At 55.7% G+C, this 5,883-nt stretch overlaps 1 pseudogene; it reads right to left on the bottom strand.

Moving 5' to 3' along the window:
• Nucleotides 1-2,787: 2,787 nt before the first annotated feature.
• LOC128918111 (RING finger protein 222-like) lies at nucleotides 2,788-3,452 on the bottom strand (annotated as a pseudogene).
• Nucleotides 3,453-5,883: the final 2,431 nt, after the last annotated feature.

Genomic DNA, 5,883 nt, shown 5'->3' with positions numbered 1-5,883 from the left:
GAAAGTGTACAAGACGATGCAAAACATCCAAAAAACATTATCGGATTTAGGATTGGAAATTCCAGACGCAAAGTGTCAGGGACGTGCAGAGGAAGTTAAATTCCTGGGGGTCTGGTGGATTAAGGGAGCTGCTTCTGTCCCTCAGGATACCCTGAAAAAAATAGAGCATGGACAGAATCCTTCCAGCACGAAGGAGTTACAGCAAGTTCTGGGAACTTTAAGTTATTGCCGTAAACACATCCCTGGCTTTTCCATCATTGCTCGCCCCCTTTATTGTTTGCTGAAAAAGGGTAGATCCTGGGAGTGGACTGAACAACATACTAATGCACTGGAATTGCTAATAAAGGAGCTAAGGTTATTCCAACAACTTGGCGCCATCCCTCCAACTGACCCTGTCCATGTGGAATGGGGCTTCAGTGAACATGGTTCTCATTGTAACTTGTGGCAGAAGGGACCAGCAGGACCGGAGAGACCATTAGAATTTAGCTCTCACTCCTTCAATGATACTGAGAGCAGATATTCAGACCTTGAGAAGGGTTTACTGTCCCTGGTGCGAGCATTGCAACGAGCAGAGCAGATAAGGAGAGAACAAAGCGTGGTTGTTCGGGGCCCTTTTCGTCTCCTAGATGTGGTCCGTCAAGGGACAGCACCACCAGCCGGCATTGCCCAGAAACCCACAGTTCGAAAGTGGTATGCTTATTTAGAAGGCATTAATGAAATCATGCCAGTCTCTGAAGGCAGTGTTAAAGTATCCAAGCTCCAGAAGGATACAGATGGTGCCCTATTGTTCCAATCCCCACCAAACAGACCATCTCCAATCCAAGAAGCACCTCCTCTGAAAGAAGGCAGTGATCTTACAGGAGCGTGGTTTACTGATGCGTCGTCTCACCGTGAGAACAATAAGTGGAAATACAAAGCCGTAGCACTGGAAGTAGCAACGGGGGAAAGAGCAATTGAAACAGGAGAAGGTAGCGCACAAGTAGGGGAACTCAGAGCTGTCCTACTAGCTGCACGACATGGGGCTACTCACATTTACACTGACTCATATGCTGTTTTTAAAGGAGCCACTGAATGGATCGAACTCTGGGCAGCCAACGATTGGCAGGTGAACAGAGTCCCAATTTGGGAGACAGATAGTTGGAAGCAACTGTTAGAAAGAGGAGGGCAGAGAGCATTGCACATTGGTTGGGTAAAAGGTCATGATCGTTCGAACTCGATCACTGCTCAGTTCAACCAACAGGTAGATAGCCTCACGCGGCTGCAGCAAATTGACATTGTAGATGATGGTGGGAAAGGGAACGCTTAGTCGAATGGTTACGTGTTAAGCGTGGCCACGCAGGCCGTGCTGATGTGTATCAGGAAGGACTAGCCCGGGGGTGGCCTGTATCAGCTGAACTGTGCGAACAAGTAGTAACTGCCTGTTCACAATGTCGCCTACGGCTCAATAAAGATCATCCGAGTAAGGCGCCTCCCTTACCCATTCGGGACAAGAAACCATTGTGGCATTCCTGGCAAATTGATTGTATTGGGCCCTTGAGATCATCAGGTGAGAAAAGAGACATCCTAGTAGGAGTGGAGATTATCTCTGGCCTCACTATGGCCACCAGCTTCAAATCAGCTACCGGGGACAACACAGTGAAAGGCCTACAAGGGTGGTACAGCACCCTTCCCCTTCCTGAGGCAATCCAAAGTGATAACGGTTCACACGGATCAGCACCCGGTGGATCTCGCCCCCTTTTGGACCCCGTCGCTCAAAGAAGACCGAGCAGATTCCCTTTTCTTTTGTGTCTTACAGGAACCTTAGATGAACTGTACGTGGACAGACAAACTGTTGCCACCTCACAACGACTGAAGAGAGATGTGACTGGTATCTTAGGAACAGGACTGGGAGTCTTAAATAGTATAGATACTTGCAAAGAAACTAGTCACAACTACTAGTGATCTAGACAAATTAAAACATCCTCTACAGTCCTCTCGATCAGCATTGGGAAATCACCAATGGCTTTTATTGAATATATTGCCTCAGTGGGAAGAAACAGGTGAAAAGGACCATCAGCTGATCACAAATGCACTTGGTACAACCCAAAACAAAGTTTCTTTGGCTCTTAGTTGTACCCAAGCCCAAGTGTGGATGTGTAGGAATGTATCTGAGAGAAAATGGCCGTGTGAGCCAGCCTCCCTACTGTGAGAGATTAGATTAAGAGCAAAACAGGCGGTAGAAGATGGCATTAGTACATGGGAAAAACGGGAACTGAGAAGGCAGAAAACATGTTGTGCTAATGACTAAGCAATTTACTATGCGAATTCTTGTAACCAATCTGATGTGTGAACGAACTGCATGCACAGCGCGTGGACAGTGTAACTGGCTGATCAGAAATAAGCGAGTCACGTGTACGGCTACAACACAGGGTATAAAAGATGATGATCGGTGCTTAATAAACGGCTTCTGTTGATTCACACTGGATCGTCTGGAGTCCAGTTACTTCTCCTCAACGGGGTGCAGGAGGAGAAACCCTGCTCTCTGCTAAGACACTAGGGGAACCCACTAGCAGGGTTTGACCAGCCACATTTTAACCAAAAGAGGCAGAAAATGCCAGCGACGACACTGTGAGCACCCGGAGATCTGCGGAAAGGTCTGAATGTCCATTCAGTCCCTGGCCAGATGAGAGAGAGCTTCACCCGGAGCTGCTTCTGGACTTTCTCATGGGATCTTTTGAGAGAGGTCCCAGCCCTAGCTCTGTCCCAGCATCAGTGACACCTCCAGCATCTGAGCTGATCCCATCCCTGCTACGAGTCCCTCTTCACCAGCAGCAGCCAAGGGAGCACAGCCGCCAGCATGGCCACCGTCAAGATGAGCAGGACGGCGAGGGCGATGGGCGACTGGCAGCATTTCACCCCCAGGGCCGAGCTGGATGACACCGAGCTTCGTGTTTCTGTTCTGCTTCTCCTCCCTAGGGAGCTGCAGTCCGCATCCACCAGTGGCATCCCATGGTCACTGATGACAAAGATGTGGGCTTCCCGTGCCAGCTCTCCTGGGACCCCCTGCGAGTCCATGGGGCTGTTCCCCGTGCTGCAGCACCGGTCGAAGCTCTGCACCAGCATCACAAAATGGCTGGGCACCACCAAGGTGTTGCTGGCCTCCAATTTGGTCAGATGGGACAAGGAGGAAGGTGACAGAGGCATCTCCAGGGCCCGGAGGTTGGTGCCTGCCTTGGGCGGCCATAGAGCTGCCTTCTTGCTGAGGAAAGTCACGTAGCGGCAGATGGGCAGATGATGCTGCTCTGGACCTGGCCGTCAAGCTTGGCGGAGAGCAAGCACTTCACCAGGCAGTCGTGGCAGAAGGTGTGCCCGCAGCTGAGCTGGCGGTGCATGGCCTCCAGCGGGTGGAACTTCTCGTAGCACACGGGGCACTCGGCCGGGGGTCCCTCCTTGCTGGACGAGGCCTCAGACATCCCTGCTCTGTCGGCCACAGGCGCTCCCCAGCTGCGAGGAAGAGGCACGATGGGTTAATAAGGTTGAAATGATAAGCATGATCCATCTCTTCATCTCTCCTCCTCCTCCCTGCTCTCTTGCTTTTGCCCTCTTGCCCCTAACAGATGCAGTTGACAGCTACTAGGCATCCTCTCAACAAGACAGGGCATTTTCAGGAGCATTACGCCTCTCAGTGTGGCCCTTGGGGCAAGAGAGAGATGACGGGAGGACCCCAACTCCAGAGCCAGCGGGGGCAACAATCCCCGGCTGCAAAATCACACGCAGGAGCCCCTGGATGGATGTGCTCAGCACGTGACACAGATAAAGCAGGTTCAGCTTGTGTCACGAGTGCCTCCGTGCACTGCTGCCAGCTCCAGGTGCACGGGAGGTGGGAACTCCCATCCCACAAAGAAACCTGCCATGGAAAGGGAGATGCTCCCATCCCAGGGGACACAGAGGGGCCAGCGGGAGCAGGGGGAGGCCAGGGCAGTGGGACAGGTGGGAGCACAGGACCCCCCGGGGATGGAGAGGGGGCATGCTGGACCCGGGGCAGGCAGCGAGCACCCACGCCAGGCTCCTTCCAGGCTGCTGGAGGATGTCCCAGGCTGGTGGCCAGGCCACAGCCATCTCCAGGCTGTGCTCCTCACGCCGGAGCATGGTGTGGTCAGCAAGCCCCGGAGCCCGGCGTCTCCTCTTAGTCAGAGCGGGGAGGGCAGAGCCCAGCCATCCCGCCTGGCCCCTGCCCCAGCCTGGGGCGCCAGGGGGAGCGCAGGGCCGCTGGGATCCCCAGACCCGCGTCTGGGCTGGGTCTGAAGCTCTGCCGTGCGTCTCCCAGGGCAGGGAGCATTCATGCGGCGGCTCAAGGAAGGGAGAGGGGAGCGGGAAGAAGGGAGAGAGGAGAGGGGAAAAGGGAGAAGGGAGCGGGAGATGGGTGAAGGGCGGAGGAAGAGAGGAGAGGGGAAAGGGGAGAGGAGAGAGGGGAGAGGCGGGGAGGGATGCTCAGCTCAGCTCCTTTCTCTTAAAACTGGAGCTTCATAAAACCTGCAGGTTTTTCCAGACCTTGCAGCATTGTCAGACCCGACCCAACCTGCACCCCTTTTCTCACGCATGACTGTGCCCATGGGCATCCTCACAGCTGTCTCTGGAGGTTTTGCCATCCCCTCCTTGGCTGACCTCCTCTTCCTTGGGAGCCATCCCCTGCGCCAGGACGGTCACAAGAACACAACAAACCATCCCCTCCCAATCAAAGAGAAGAAAGATGCAGGCTCCTGCTCTGCTTTAAGAGGGATCAGGGACCTGGTCCCCCAAAGTGCTGCAGAAGGAGACCCTGACCCTGTGCACCAGCTCCTCTGTGCCCCCAAAGCCCCCTTACCTGCTGCAGGGCACCAGGGCAGGAGCCCCTCCATGCACTCCACTGCTGTCCCCAGAAGCGGGGCTGGCCGTGCCCCAGCACCGAGCACCAGCTGGGGAGAGGACTGGGACACCTATCTAACACGGAGGTGTTGGCTGCGCGTGTCATGCGGGCGCGTTGCGCAGAAGCTGGAGCAGGGACAGGGCCAGCTCCCGGGGATTGAATGCGGAGGAACTCGTTCCCCGTTTTAAAGGCCTGATATTTGCCTGGTTGGCCAGGGAGGGGGCGAGGAGCCAGTGTCAGGCGTCGGAGGGCAGGGACAGGCAGCACGGTCCTGCCTGCTTTCCCTCATGTGATGGGCACCTGTAGTCGGGCTCATCCCTGAGCTCAAACCCCAATGAAACAGTCGCTAAAGGGGATGTCGGGAGCCCAAATTCCCTCTGTTGCTGCAGAGCAGGGTGACCGGCAGCACCCTGCACCAGGGCTGGGCTCCTGCCAAACAATTCTTGCCTCCAGCCGCCACAGCTCCCTGTTCCTCGCCCTGGCCACATCTTCATCCCTACGCCCCCTCCCCTCCTCATCCCCCAAACACTCCTCACTCCAGCCCTGCGCTCCCCGCCCTACACCATCAGACGCTCACCCAAGCACCGGTGTGGCAGCACACAGCCCAGCAAACACACTCCAGCAGGCTCGAGGGCCACTGCTGCCTTGAACCTGCCCTGGAGGGGGTTTCCAGCATCCTTGGGAACTGCAGTCCAGGCAGCGGCAGGAGCCCTGTGGGCTGAGGGCAGGCAGAAGCCCCGAGCTTGGCCATCTCAGCAGCCGCAGGTGGCTCATGAGTCACTGTTTGGCCAGGTGCCTGCTGGAAACACACGTGGAGAAGGTTCCCTGTGGCCTTACATGTGTCCCAGGGTGCTGCCCATCCCTCGCTTGACCCCCAGGCGAGAACCCGAGAGGTGTCTCCCCTGCAAAGCCTTGAAAAAACTGCCACGGGGTGGGTCACTCCTCCCACAGTCTCGACTCTTTCCAGCCACCTCTGCCACCCCTCAGCCCGGCCAGTG

This window comes from Rissa tridactyla, chromosome 15 (genome assembly GCF_028500815.1).
Source record: "Rissa tridactyla isolate bRisTri1 chromosome 15, bRisTri1.patW.cur.20221130, whole genome shotgun sequence".
NCBI lineage: Eukaryota > Metazoa > Chordata > Aves > Charadriiformes > Laridae > Rissa > Rissa tridactyla.
Note: the sequence above shows the minus strand (reverse complement) of the source record. Positions and strands in the feature narration are given on the sequence as shown.